This window comes from Chiloscyllium plagiosum, chromosome 26 (assembly GCF_004010195.1).
Source record: "Chiloscyllium plagiosum isolate BGI_BamShark_2017 chromosome 26, ASM401019v2, whole genome shotgun sequence".
Lineage (NCBI taxonomy): Eukaryota > Metazoa > Chordata > Chondrichthyes > Orectolobiformes > Hemiscylliidae > Chiloscyllium > Chiloscyllium plagiosum.
In genome coordinates this window covers 11,099,717-11,115,661 of record NC_057735.1, presented here as the reverse complement: position 1 = coordinate 11,115,661, position 15,945 = coordinate 11,099,717, and positions in this window count along the sequence as shown.

The window sequence follows — 15,945 nt, the reverse complement described above, 5'->3', positions numbered from 1 at the left end:
AACAATTATTTTGCAGGAGGTTTTACCAGGGAGAAAGACATAGAGGCTAGGGAACTCAGGGACATAAATAGTGATGTCATGAAAGCAGTCTCATTGTAGAAGAGGAAGTGCTGGAGGTCGAAAATAACATCAAGGTGAATAAATCACCAGGATCTGACCAGGTGTCTCCCACGACGCTATAGGAGGTTGCGGAAGGAATTTGGGGTGCCCTGAGTGGGGATATTTGTATTATCCACAGCCACGGGTGCGGTGCCGAAGAACTGGAGGGTGGCTAATGTTGTGCCTTTATGTAAGAAATTTTGTCAGGAGAAGCCTGGGAATGAAAGAGATGTGAGTCCGATATCTGTTCTGGGTAGGTTGTTGGAGGGTATTCTGAGAGATAGGATTTACATGCATTCGGAGAGGCAAGAACTGATTAGGGATAGTGTGTGGGAAATCATGCTGTCCAAACCTGATGGAGGGTCATTTTCTTGGATTGGAGGCCTGTGACCAGTGGTGTTCTGCAGGGATTGTGTAATTTATATAAATGATTTGAATGACAATTTAGAAGGCTTGGTTCATAAGTTTATGGATGACACCACAGTTGGTGGTATTGTTGACAGTGACAAAGATTATCTGTGATTACAAAGGGATCTTGATCAATTGGGTCAGTGTGTTGAGGATTGGCAGATGGAGTTTAATTTGTTCAATGTGAGGTATAGCCTTTTGGTAAAACAAAACAGGACAGGACTTATACAATTAAAAGTAGGGCCCTGGGTAGTGCTGTTGAACACAGAGACCCAGGGGATCTTTGAAATTTGCATCACAGGTAGAGAGGGTGGTTAACAAGGTATTTAGAATGCTTACCATCATTGCTCAGACCATAGACAGTCGGAGTTGGAACATCACGATGAGCTTGTACAGAATGATGGTGAGGTCACTTTTGGTTTAATGTGTACAGTTCTGGTCGCCCTGCTTCAGGAAGGTTATTATTAAATTGAAGAGGTTTCAGAAAAGATCGACTAAGATGTTGCTGTGACTGGAGGGTTTGAGTGATAATGATAGGCTGGGACTTTTTCCACTGAAGCGGAGGAGGTTGAGAGGTGACTTTATAGAGGTTTATATAAAATCACGAGATAAGGTGTTTAGCAAAGATTTCTTTCACTTGGCTGGGAGAGTTCAAAGTGAGGGGTCACGTTTTCATGGTGAGAGGAGAAAATATGAAAGGAACCTGAGGGGCAACATTTTCACACAGAGGGTGTTTTATATGTAGAATGAAATGCCAGAGGGCATGGGAGATGAAGGGGCAGTTGCAACATTAAAAAGAAATTTGGATCAGTACATAAATAAGAAAGATTTGGAGGGATATGCACCAAACACAGGCAAGTGGGTGCTGGCAGGTGGGACTAGATTGGGTTGGGATATCTGGTCGGCATGGACGGGTTGGACCGAAGGGTCTGTTTCCACGCTGTACATCTCTATAAGTCTATGACTCGATAAGTGGGACTGGTTTATTTTGAGAAATTTGTTCAGCGCGGATGTATTAAATCGAAGGGACTATTTCTGTGCCATATGAGGCTATGGCACTAAATGGGATAGTGAAGGGCAAAGTCTTGGGGGTTTTTGGCTTTTCAATTACAGTTAGCTTTGTAACAAATGTTTATTTCCCAAAAAAGCCATCTCTGTGCCTCGACTTCAGTTTTAATCACAACCAAATATCTCATGGTCTGGGGCTTCAATGACTGTCTCCTGCGAGTCTGTTGAAACTTTATTGCTAGAACAGTTGGCTTTTCAATTACAGTTAGCTTTGTAACAAATGTTTATTTCCCAAAAAAGCCATCTCTGTGCCTCGACTTCAGTTTTAATCACAACCAAATATCTCATGGTCAGGGGCTTCAATGACTGTCTCCTGTGAGTCTGCCCAGGGATCCCTCCTCATTCACTACACACGGTCTGAGGAAACCCCATCTCAAGATTCAATGATCTCTGGCACCAACAAACTGGAACCACAATAGCAATCCTTCAAACAGCAAGATAATCAATAGTACTGCACAGCCTCAAATACTCAGGGAGAAAAATACAGTGAAACTGTTCATGTCTCAGTTCTCAGTGTAGCAGAGAGGGGCTGTAGTTCCATGACATAAATCAGCAGCATCGGTAAGTTTTCTACAAACACTGAGGCTGACACACTTATTCAATGTTTATTCAAACTGCTCATTGGTTAAGTTTCTGCCAAACTTACAAATAACTGCACCTCATCACATTAAATCTCTTTGATATTTGAACAATCTTTAACAAGGTGTTAATTTATTTTTGAAAGGAGACAAAATTGTAATAAAGCTCCAGAAAATGCATAAATGCTGTGCTCCAGATTTGTATTACATTTCACAGCTTGTGTGTGTTATACCTTTAATAGATAAAATCATCACTGCATTGTAGTATGTGACCTGAGGAGACAATGGTGTCAGATTCCATCTTAGTCAGGGTCACATCAGGCATGACATGTTAATGGTTGGGTGTCACTGCATGTAACTGAATACATCAGTTTCAGCCCAGACCCCTAAGTGTCTGTGACTATGAGATATGTTTAGGCTGGACGCTGGTATAAATATTCTGTTGATTTGTCAGTATGACAACATCCACGCCTTGTTTTCATGTGACAGGAGATAACATAAAGACTACATCATTGGGTCTAAATACCATAGTGGAGGCAAAAATCACAGTGGAAGCTCACCCAACAACCACAGGGTATCACAGGACAGAGTAGGGGCTGCATTGTCCAGCGGGGGCAGTGACCAGCTTATTGGCTGGAACTTTCTTTTATGTTTGACAAGGATGAGAAAGGTGATCTTAGTAATATAGTTCCACCCAACCTCAGGCTTTCAAATGCTTTAATAAGAATACAGTAGCATCAATGTCCGGGCGGGGAACAAAATACAAACTACATGCAAACTCGGTCACTACCACATCTCTCCAGGCAGGGAGAGTTATTGTGAAATGAATTCAACAAAATCCATTATTCACAACAAGTCCTGAGGTTCCATTGGTGAAGAGTGCTCTCTTGGTTGTCTGTAACTGAGACTCCGATGTAGCTGAATATTACCTTATGTCTCAATAGGAAGGGAATATACTTGTGACAAATCCTCAACAAAATCATCAACAACATCCACAACAATATCATCAACAGCTTCACCAACAATATCACCAACAATATCACCAACAATATCACCAACAACTTCACCAACAACTTCACCAACAATATCACCAACAACTTCACCAACAATATCACCAACAGCAACAGGAACATCGGCAGGACCCAAGTCTGTCAGGAAAAGGTAGAGCAATTTCATTGTTGATATTTCCACGAATATTGAGTCCAAGTCAGAATAAGTGATTTCACATAACGGCTTACAATACATTTCAATTTTAGATAATAATTTATCAGAATGTAAATGGTCATTCATTTCATACGATTGTTATTATGTTCACTTCCTTACTGGTGAGCTGAAGGCAAGCTTTTCTGAGTATTTTAACTTCAGTTTTAATTAGCAAGGGTTCAATTTCCGCATTGTAACATTTACAATGTTGCTATTTCTGTTATTGGAAATTCATAATGGGAAGAACCAATTTTCTGCCTGCCACGTCCCAGATTAAATGCTTCATTATTCATCTGAGTTCATGGTGTTGTATGTTTCAAAGAAGCAACAGATTTTCTTGCACCATGGCTTCTGGAGTATCACTGCCAGGGACATTACATTCTCTATCACCATCTCCTCCTCCGGTCACTCATGTTAAACATTATTCCCAAACTGAGCGGGTGGGAGTCTGTCTGGTTCCAGCTGGTTAAGCCTTGCCTGTTAGAAGGTGCAGGAGCAGTGTGGGATGATGATATTCTGAGTTCCTCACTGACTGAAGAGACTTCTCACCCACTGGAATATTACACCAGACTGCAGTGCTCCTGTAAATATCCATCCACATCTAATAATCCTCATTGATAACAAGATGCTGAGCATGACAGGATATGCTACTGAAACGTGCTACATTTGGCTTTATATATTGTTCAGGTCATTCATAAATTAAACTGTAATTTAAGTTTCCCACATAACTCCCTGAGCTGTGCTGCTTTATTTTGCTACAATATACTGCAGTGTGAATAGGGGATAACTGTCTGAAACATCAAGCAGTCTTGTTTCCTTCAAATGATTTTGTATTTCTTCTGTTTTACACAGTTGCGTTGTCTGGGATGTGATACGCTGGGTACTCTTCACTCTCCTGGTGATTTGTTCTGTTTCAGTCACAATGTTTACACGAAAACATTAGGTGAGCATCATGGCCTTTACACGAATGATTTTGAGCACTCTAAGTTCCCCATCAATGAGGTGGCCCTGGGTGGAGGGGTTTCGAAGCAGGAGACACAATTTGAGAAGAATGGGTTGACCATTTGTGACTGAGATGAGCAGGAATTTCTTCACTCAGAGGGTGATGGTTTGTTGGAATTCTCTGCCCCAGAGAGCTCTGGGGGCTCCAGCATTGAGTATATTCAAAACAGAGATCAATAATGTTCTGGGTAATAAAGATAGGGAGGGACATGGGTGGGGGGGAGGTTGGAGTGCAAGAAAAATGGTATTCAGGTAGAAGATCTGCTCTGATCCAGATGAATGCTGAATGAGCCTCGAGGGACTGAATGGCCTACTCTGGTCCTGCCTCATCTCTCTCCATGATGACCTCATGCTGTTAAATGCTGTCATTGTACCAGCATCCACCACTTCCTCTGGCAGCTCATTTCATACACACACCCACCCTCTATGTGAAAAAGTTACTCCTCAGGACATTTTGAAATCTTTTCTCTCTCACCTTCAACCTATGCCCTCTAGTTCTGGACACCCCCAGAAAGGAAAATGACCTTGGCTGTTCACCCTGTCCATGCCCTTTTTTAAGTCTCATTGGATAATATAGTCATGTGTCCTAATCTGGAATGAAGACAATGTAAATGCTGTTGGGTAGAGAGACAAGTGAGGTAGTGTGTAATAGTCTCATTGGATGGAACCTTGTTATCTGTTTAAATAATAAAATACATTTGTTGCTATTTGAATGATTTGATGTATTCAGCATTTATTGGTACTTACAGCTCCCATGCAGACTTTAATAAACATTTTAACAAAGTAAGCTGAGTCTGATCTAAAGATGAAATACAGCATCAAGTCCCCCTTTCTGGGGCTCTCATATTCCCAGGTCACTGTCACTTTGTCCTTCACATGGGGAGGGTTAGGACCAATAAAGACTTTGTAATTACAGTCATAGAGTCATAGAGATGTCCAGCAAGGAAACAGACCCTTCGGTCCAACCCGTCCATGCCGACCAGATATCCCAACCCAATCTAGTCCCACCTGCCTGCGCCCGGCCCATATCCCTCCAAACCCTTCCTATTCATATACCCATCCAAATGCCTCTTAAATGTTACAATTGTACCAGCCTCCACCACTTCCTCTGGCAGCTCATTCCATACACGTACCACCCTCTGCGTGAAAAAGTTGCCCCTTACGTCTCTTTTATATCTTTCCCTCTCACCCTAAACCTATGCCCTCTAGGTCTAAACTGCCCAACCCCAGGGAAAAGACTTTGCCTATTTATCCTATCCATGCCCCTCATAATTTTGTAACGCAACACGACCTCCCAACTCCTATACTCAATACTCTGACCAATAAAGGAAAGCATACCAAACGCCTTCTTCACTATCCCATCCACCTGCAACTCCACTTTCAAGGAGCTATGAACCAACACTCCAAGGTCTCATTGTTCATCAACAATCTCTAGGACCTTACCATTAAGTGTATAAGTCCTGCTAAGATTTGCTTTCCCAAAATGCAGCATCTCGCATTTATCTGAATTAAACTCCATCTGCCACTTCTCAGCCCATTGGCCCATCTGGTCCAGATCCTGTTGTAATCTGAGGTGACCCTCTTCTCTGTCCACTACACCTGCAATTCTGGTGTCATCTGCAAACTTACTAACTGTACCTCTTATGCTCGCATCCAAATCATTTATTAAATGACGAAAAGTAGAGGACCCGGCACCAATCCTTGTAGCACGCCACTGGTCACAGGCCTCCAGTCTGAAAAACAACCCTTCATCACCACCCTCTGTCTTCTACCTTTGAGCCAGTTCTGTATCCAAATGGCTAGTTCTCCCTGTATTCCATGAGGCCTAACCTTGCTAATCAGTCTCCCATGGGGAACCTTGTCGAACGCCTTACTGAAGTCCATACAGATCACATCTAATTCTCAAAGACATGGCTCTGATGGGAAATTAGGAACATCAAGTCTATCGAGAGAGAATGAACAGAAATGGTGAGATGGCAAAAAACAATTGGATCCACAGGGACAGCAACAATAAAGAGAGGAAGAAGGAGCATTCTGCATCACAGGTAGAGTCTGCTGTTAATTCACACAAACACCCAACTTCCTGCGTCTGCAGCGTATGGAGCACCTTATCGAAGCTACTAATGTTTCTGAAGAATGGTCAATGGACCGAAAACAGTAATTCTGCTTTCTCTCTACAGAAACTGCCAGGCCTGCTGTGTTTCCCCAGCACTTTCTGTTTTTGTCACAAAAACACACAGTTGACATTTCACCAATTCTGACCAGGTTGCTGTACAATAACTGTGTAAAATGATTGACAGACAATTGCAGAGTCGGGGTGGAGTCATTTATTCATATTTTAGATGGGAAGGGTGTTGGAATAAAATTCTATGAATTTGAAACCTATTCGGGACAATTGCATCCACCATGCATCCACTGATTCAGTCCTACCACTGGCATCAAATTACACTTCAACAACAGGTCACTCATTGTCCAGAAATAAACATTATAATTGATGGCCTTAAGCAATCATTGACAACAACACTGTTCACCCTCGGTGTCCCATTAACGAGGCGAACGTAATCAGAAAAGCTCATTTTAAAGTGCCACTTGGGTTTGCTATTTCTGTAATGCACTGCATGGCTATGAGTGGAAGACGTCTTCCAGGAGAAAGTGAAGACTGCAGATGCTGGAGATCAGATCTGGAAATGTGTTGCTGGAAAAGCACAGCAGGTCAGGCAGCATCCAAGGAGCAGGAGAATCGATGTTTCAGGCATGAGCCCTTCTTCAGGAATGGAAGACAGCAATTCTCAGTTACAATGGTCATACATTGAATTGTCAATCTGTGAGGAGATAGTCTGCAATGTGCAAGGCTCCTTGGTGGTGCTGATGACACTTGGATGAGGATGCACACTTAGGACATTCTAATGGAGTTATGACATGGACTACATTTCCCCAGAATTTTCACACACACACATGCACGCACACAGAAATCTATGGGGTGAACTGCATTTGCAAATTTGTGGTTGTAGATACTTTCCATTTTGTTTAAAAAGCACACACTCTATAGGCAGTCAGACAATGTGATATTTTACAAATTCCTAATTTCAAAATAAAACCAGTCTGACTCCAAGTTGGACACAGAATCTAACCTCATACCTGTAATGCATTGTCTGAGTTTATCACTTTTTCTATTTATTGATACAACCTTAAGATACATCGAAACAGGAATTTGAGAGAAATTCTGGGATTTACATATTAATCAATCAAAACCTGCATCCCCATTCTACGTGATTACAGACTTCACAGCAATCTAGGTTTCTCTAACACATTGCATCCGTTGTTTGATACTTTGATCTTGTCCTATGTATCCTGCCCCACTGGCTTCCTGACAAAGGAGTAGTGCTCTGAAAGCTTGTATTTTAAAATAAATCTGAAGGACTATAACCTGGTGTTGTGTGAGTTTCAGCTTTGTCCACCCCAGTCCAACAGCAGCCCCTCCACATCCTGAATCTTCTTGCCAGTGGCTCATATCCAGCAGACAGTGAGTGCTGAGCCTGAGTCTGAATGACAGTTGTTCACCTCTCCAAGGAGACAGCTAGACATACGGCTCGGGATTGATAGTGATGGTTGATGCCTCCATCCCCATTGATCCAGTTTAAGGACTGTCTCTGACATACCTACCTGCTGTGATTGTGCTTGTCTGGGCATTTTCACAACTTCAATAAAATTACACCTGACAATTCTGAAGATAGAAGCCATTGTCTTTATCCTGCTGCAATCACCTTTCCTTAGCCACTGACTCCTCCATCTCCCAGTCCAACAGAGCTCTCATTCATGATGTTAACTCCACACTCAATCATTCCAACATCATTCTAGCTGCCCTTGAATCTTCAAACTTATACACATCTATATCTCTATCTGAGCTGTTCAGAATGATGGTGAGGCCACTGTTGGAAACAATGTACACTTCTAGTCCCGCTGCTTTCAGCAAGTTATTATGAAATTGAAGAGGTTTTATGAAAATGTTGCCGTGACTAGAGGTTTGATTGATAAGGATAAACTGGGAGTTTTTCCACTGGAGGTAGGAGGTTGAGGGGTGACTTTATCGAGGTTTATAAAGTTATGAGAGGCATAGATAAGGTGACTAGCAAAGGGTTTTCTCACTAGGCTGGGAGAGTTCAAAGTGAGGGGGCATATTTTTAAGGTGAGAGAAGAAAAGTGTAAAAGGGGCCAGAAGGGCAACATTTTCACACAGAGAGTGGCTCATGTAGAGACATAGAGACATAGAGATGTACAGCACAGAAACAGACCCTTCGGTCCAACACATGCTTGCTGACTAGATATCCCAACCTAATCTAGTCCCACCTGCCAGTATCCAACCCATATCTCTCCAAACCCTTCCTATTCATATACCCATCCTGATCATTCTTGAACATTATAATTGTACCAGACTCTACCACTTCCTCTGGCTGCTCATTCCATACACGCTCCACCCTCAGTGTGAAAATGTCACCCCTCAGGTCCCTTTTGTATCTTTCCCCTCTCACCCTAAACCTATACCCTCTAGTGCTGAACTCCTCCACCCTAGGGAAAAGACTTTGTCTATTTATCCTATCCATGCCCCTCATGATTTTATAAATCTCTTTAAGTTCACCCCTCAGCTTCCGATGCTCCAGGGAAAATATCCCAGCCTATTCAGCCTCTCCCTATAGCTCAAATCCTCCAACCCTGGGAAAATTCTTGGAAATCTTTTGTGAACCCTTTCAAGTTTTGCAATATCCTTCCGATAGAACCCCGGCAACACCCTTGGAAATTTCTGAAGCTTTCCAAGTTTCACAATATCCTTAGGAAGGAGACGAGAATTGCACACAGTATTCCCAAAGTGGCCTAACCAATGTCCTGTACAGTCGCAACATGACCTCCCAGCTCCTATACTTAAAGCTCTGACCAATAAAGGAAAGCATAGTAAACACCTTCTTACGGTCCTATCTATCTGCAACTCTACTTTCAAGGAGATATGAACCTGCACTCCAAGGTTTCTTTGTTCATCAATACTCCCCCAGACCTTCCCATTAAGTGGATCAGTCCTGCTCTGATTTGCCTTTCCAAAATGCAGCACTTCACATTAAACTTCATCTGCCAATCCTTCGCCCATTGGCCCATCTGATCAAGATCCCATTGTACTCAGAGCTAACGTTCTTTGTTGTACAGTAAAGTTGCAATTTTGTTGTCACCTGCAACATATAATTACTAACTGTAGCTCCTATGTTCATACACAAATGATTTAGTGAATGACAATGTGGAGTGAAATGCCAGACGACATGGTAGATGAAGGTACAGTTACAGTATTTAAAAGGCATTTGAATAGGTGCATGAATAAGAAATGTTTAGAGAGACATGGGCCAAACGCAGATAAATGGGACTAGTATATTTTGAGAAACATGTTTGGCACTGACATGCTGAACCAAAGGGTCTATTTCCGTGCTGACTATGACTCTAACATTTTCAGCAGAATTAGCCCACTTACAGGTGTCATTGTTACCAGGGAAGGGGAATTGATGCAAAACTCCATGATATCAAAAGGGCTTTTCCCCAAGTAATGAGGTTCCACTTGTCCATGAGGTTCCCTTGGGTAACTACAAGTGAGAAGGAGACTAATCTGAACATTATTCCCTTGTTTCAACAGGTGAACAATATACTTGTGCTGTTTCTTCAACAACATCACCAGGGACTGCACATTCCCCAATTATAACTGGAAGTTTCTCGACCAGTCAAAACCAGTCCCCAGGAAAGAATTCCCATGAAAAGTATGATATCCTCTGTTTTGTTTCTGTGTGCGAGATTAACAATGTTTTTTAACAGTTTTAGCCAAACAAGGGGATGTCTTTTGTTATTTTGGAAATGAAAATGGTTCTGAGTTTATATTGGGCTCCTGTGTTAGTTCCATATTAAAGGTTCAATTGTTTTTGAAAAGCACAAATGGAAAATAATTGTTTCTATTTTGTTGGCCCTCAGATGGCATTGCTCAGCTTCATTACTTCACCATTAAACTACATCATGTGTGATGTCCCCTGCTTGCCAAACGTACCTTGCTGCTGTGACCTTGAGTGACATTTCAGGAAAGTGTCATTCCTGCTGGTGAAAAGGAAGGTTTGAAGTGATACCTCTGCACTGGGGCAGGTAGCTTGCAGCGTTAGGCTTTAGCCTGAGTTCATCAGCCTGAGCTGTCGGAAATAAGCTGCCGGAACTGTCAGTGTGATATAAACACTGAGGAAATAATTCTTTGAAGTTACAATGGTGATGAAGAGAAAATGGAGGAGAAAGTGAGGTCTGCAGATGCTGGAGATCAAAGTTGAAACTTTATTGCTGGAACAGCACAGCAGGTCAGGCAGCATCCAGGGAACAGGAGATTCGACGTTTCGGGCACAGGCCCTTCTTCAGGAATGAGCAGAGAGTGTTCAGCAGGAGAAGATAAAAGGTAGGGAGGAGGGACTTGGAGGAGGGGCGTTGGAAATGTGATAGGTGGAAAACCTATCACATTTCCTATCACATTTCCAACGCCCCTCCTCCAAGTCCCTCCTCCCTACCTTGTATCTTCTCCTGCTGAACACTCTCTGCTCATTCCTGAAGAAGGGCCTGTGCCCGAAACGTCGAATCTCCTGTTCCCTGGATGCTGCCTGACCTGCTGTGCTGTTCCAGCAATAAAGTTTCAACAACTGATGAAGAGAAAATGCCACTTAAGTGTCAGTCAGAAATGGAGAATATTGGAAACGCAGTGTGATTTAGTCCACATTTGGGCAGAAATAGCTCAGTGCAGAATTCTTCACAATTCTTGTCCACACCCAAAACAACCCCCAGATACTGTCTGATTATACCTTTCCAGCAACTTCTGTTTTTCATTCAGGTCTCCAGCACATGTTATTCATTTATTTTTATACAGATAATACTCTGTGATTCGAAAAGCATTGAAAGTTTATACATTTTATTTGCGGTTATATCTGCATGTCTGTTGTCTCAGTTTGTGTAAATGAAGATCATCGGAATCTAATGTTCATTATCAAACCTGTTGTTGCTAATTTTCAGTGACCATCCAGTGTTCTTTTATTCCATTTTTACCGAGTGAAATGTACCACATCTTAAAAAGGATCAGTGGTGGTACATTCAGCTTCTATGTCAGAGATTGTGAGTTCACTTCCTCTTCAGAAACATGGGCACATTATCAATGCTGAGTTTCACGTGCAGTACTGAGGGAGTGCCATGCTGTTGTTGTATTATGGAACATAGAACATAGAACAATGCAGCGCAGAACAGGCCCTTCGGCCCTTGATGTTACACTGACCTGTGAACTATTCTCAGCTCGCCCCCCTACACTATCCCAAAAACATCCATGTGCTTATCTAAGGATTGTTTAAATCTCCCTAATGTGGCTGAGTTGACTACATTAGCAGGTAGGATCTTCCAATGGCTAGATAGCTGATATTCCAGTAAAGTCAGGAGCTGTACGTGGGAACTCTGCAGAATCTCCATCCTAGCAGACACTGAAGGGATTGCCTGGAAAATTGAATGTTCCACTCGGGAATTCCTCAACACCTGGAACAATTCATTTAATTGAGAGATTTCTCATTAATTCCAGTGAAATTTGTATTCAGTAAAAGTTTGACGAATAAATGCATAGTCTCATTTTGGAGTAATTTCCACCAACCCCATACTTACTTGACATGCCCCAAACTATACTTTCCCAAGATCCGTTCCACCCCTCAGACTCATGTTGGGAATCGTGGATGCAATAGTGATGAATGTAGCTCAGTACATGATTATGTACACTGCACTACATGTTCAGTTTGAAGGTTATAAACATCCTGTTAAATTCGCTTAAACAATTGTATTGTATTGTTTCAGGTACCTTCTGCATCATGTGTCATCAAAGAGCTAAGATTCTTAATGATGACCAGGTAAAGATAATAAATATTAACTTGCTGTGTATTGTTTAGAAATTTGCAGAACATAGGATTTACAGCACAGAAATCAGCTATTTGATCCATCTGCGACATCTGGCTCTTATGCCCACGCAAGACATCTTCCACAGCTCTTCATCTAACCTTTCCAATTCCCGCTTCCAACTCCTTCTTTCTTCACATGCTGATCAAATTATCTCTTAAATTTCACAATGTAACTTGACTCAACTCGTCCCGAAGAAAGAAGAAGTGGGCAATTCAGGAGAAACCTTGTTATCCAAAGATTGTCAGAAAGTGGAACTTATTGCCATTAGGGGTCCTTGAGGCAAATACTGTAAACCCACTCAGAGGGGCAGCTGGATAAGCACATGAGAGTGAAATGAATAGCAAGATATGTTGATGAGATTGGATGAAAATGGATAGAGGAGGCTGGAAGAGAATTACTTTAGGACTGAGATGCATTACTTATGCTCCACTGGAAATAGAGTCATAGAAATGTACAGCACAGAAACAGATCCTTCAGTCCAACCCATCCATGCCCCAGCCTATTCAGCCTCTCCCTATAGCACAAATCCTCCAGCCCTGGCAACATCCTTGTCACTCTTTTCTGAACCCTTTTAAGTTTCACAACTTCCTCCGATAGGAAGGGACCAGTACTGCACACAATAATAATTCATAATATCTTCTAATATACTGTATTGATTAACACCAATCGTAATAACACCAATCACCATTCAAGTGAAAGAAAAGCACTTTTTTTTTCAATTTTAGGGATTAGCATCAGTGGAAGAGAACTTGGTATATGCAAACATAAACCACATTCAAAGGAACACAGCAGAAAGACAGAGAGAGAGAGGAAGCAACTTGATTAATGATGAAATCATATCTGCAGTGTTGGCGTTTCAAAAGAAATCATCATCACTGAGAGGTGGGCTGGCAATGCACACAGGTGACAACTCAGACAGTGTCATTTACAGTGACCTCAACTTTCCAAACCAGCCACCAAAGGGGAATAAAAAAGCCCCAATACGCAGCACCCCTCAGGAATCTGGAGGGGACGTTTATGCTGATATTGATTTTTAGGAAAACCATGATGAGATATTTGTACTGTTCATTTTACCTTCTTACTTTGCAGTGCAGTTGTATTGAATTTTGTCTGTTGTAAGCTGCCCGCACATTTACATTGTCCAACTCCTTAGGATTTGATCCCAACAATTCCATGCTCTATCCAGTTTGGTTTCCTCAGCAGATGGAATCAATTTATCTTTTATTCCCAAGTCTGGGTCACTTACATAAAATAACAAGAACAGAAGTCTAACTACCAAGGTGTTTGGCAACCCAATCAGTCCCCATCTCCCTGTTTCCCCTCACTCTAACCTCTGAGTCACAGATTCCAGGTTGAAGCCCTATTCCCAGAGCTAAGTTCAAAACTCAAACTTGACATGCTAGCATGGCACTATGGAATCCTAATGATTGTGTGATACAGAACTTGCACATTGTTAAAAAGTGACGCAAAAGTTAAAGTGTTTGTTCCACTTTCACCAGGACTAAGCCACAAGAAACTAAACTTCAAAAGGGAATATCAATATAAACAGCATGAGAAGGGAGTGCAAATTGTTTGGATAATGGTTGACATGGAGATGCAGTAGGAACTGTTAACCAGCAAGCTTAACTGATTCAACTCAGACCAGCCAAGTAGGCTCTGACTAGTTAAGGCTGCAATGATTAGCAAAGTGCATGATTCTCTCCTCAATTAAAGAGGTGAGATGTACGGCCATATTCATTTTCCTGGAAAGAACAGGGCCCTCAGTAGTAATATATATATTTTCTAGCCTGCACAAATGAATCACACTGCAAGCCCAGTGGATAATCTGAAACTGGTTTCCGGTGTGTTTCTGTGCACAGGTGGGATTGTTCAATATTGTTCAACAGCAGCATCATGTCTAATGTTGGATATGTCACCCTGGGATTACAGTATGGGCTCGTTAACATGATTGGCTCACTGCTGGCCTGCAGTGTTGTCTGATATAGTCAGCCTACACACTTGGCATCACAGCAACATTAAAGCTGGTATTCCACAGTGTTTCTGGATTATAACAATTGGGAAATGAATCTGGTTGGATATTGGGTTGAAGAGGGATTTAACATGTGATTGCTAGAATAATGTTAAAGGTCAAGACAAACTATTTTTTTAGCTGTGTACTGGAAAAGGAAATAATTTTGGGAAGTAGGCAACCTGAAGCTTTTAAAAGAGATTGTGTTTATGGTCTAAATATCTGAACAAACTTGAAGAGAAATCCTCAGCCTTATCCTGTTGTCTGAATTTATCCCACCCACAAACCCTTTGCAGAGCTGTGTGGTCTTCCCCTCTCTGTGTGTGAATCTGTGTTTGAGATTAAGAGGATGTGGTTTAGTTGCTCACTGTTCTGCCAATTGATTAAAATAGGTTTGTTTTAATAAACAAATTATTTTTGGAGTATGTCAAAGAAATGAAAGGAACATCTCTTTTGTTTATAATAACTGTGATAAATAGAAATAACTGAACCATTTTAGTGACTATATGAAATATTGATACCTTTGGTTCTGCTTGTGGAGCCGTAGGATTTTATTAACTCTACACTCTCCCCATCACAATCGTAGCTGAGGTAAGAGGCTCCACTCCCAAACCTATGGGCCATGATGTCGAGGTGCCAGAGTTGGACTGGGGTGGACAAAGTCAGAAGTCACATGACTCCAGGTTATAGTGCATCAGGTTTATTGAGATCACAAGCTTTCTGAGCGTTGGTCCTTCAGGTGAAGTCACCTGACGATGGGGCAGTGCTCTGAAACCTCTGGGCACAATCTTCTCTGCCCAGAGGTGGTAGGCCTGGAGTTAGCAAATGACCTTTATTAGCTCGTATGGTGGGGTACCTAACCCAGTCACTTCTCCACCCTTGATTGAATTTGGATCTCATCAGAAGGTCCAAGCTCCAACAACACCAGCCCACCACCAACTGAGACCCTTAAGTGCTCATTCAAGCTTCAAGTGCTCTTTCAGCTCCAGGAAAAAGTGAGGACCGCAGATGCTGGAGGTCAGAGTCAAAAAGTATGACGCTGGAAAAGCACAGCAGGTCAGGCAGCATCTGAGGAGCAGGAGAGTTGATGTTTCAGGCAAAAGCCCTTCATTAGGAATGAGGTCTGAGGGATGGGTGGGGGAAGCGTACTGAGAGATAAATAGGAGGGTGGCTGGGTTCAGGGAGGGTAACTGGGAAGGTGATAGATAGATGCAGGTGGGGAGTGACAGTGATAGGTCGGAGGGGAGGGTGGAGCGGTTGGTGGGAAGGAAAGTGGACAGGTAGGGCAGTTCAAGAGGGCGGTGCCATCGTGGAGGATTTGGTGTGGGATGAGGTGGAGGGAGGAGAGCTAAGGAAACTGGTGAAGTAGTTATTGATGCCGTGTGGTTGGAGGGTTCCCTCATCTTCCGCTAAGAACCCTCCTCTCACTTGCTTTCCCTATCCCTCTCTCAGGCACACCTACTCACACACTCTCTCTCTCTCACCCACACACACACTCTTTCATTTTCTCCCCCTCACACACAAACTCTCGCACTCTCTCGCGCTCTCACACACACACACTCTCACTCTCTCCCCCTCACACATACACACAAACTC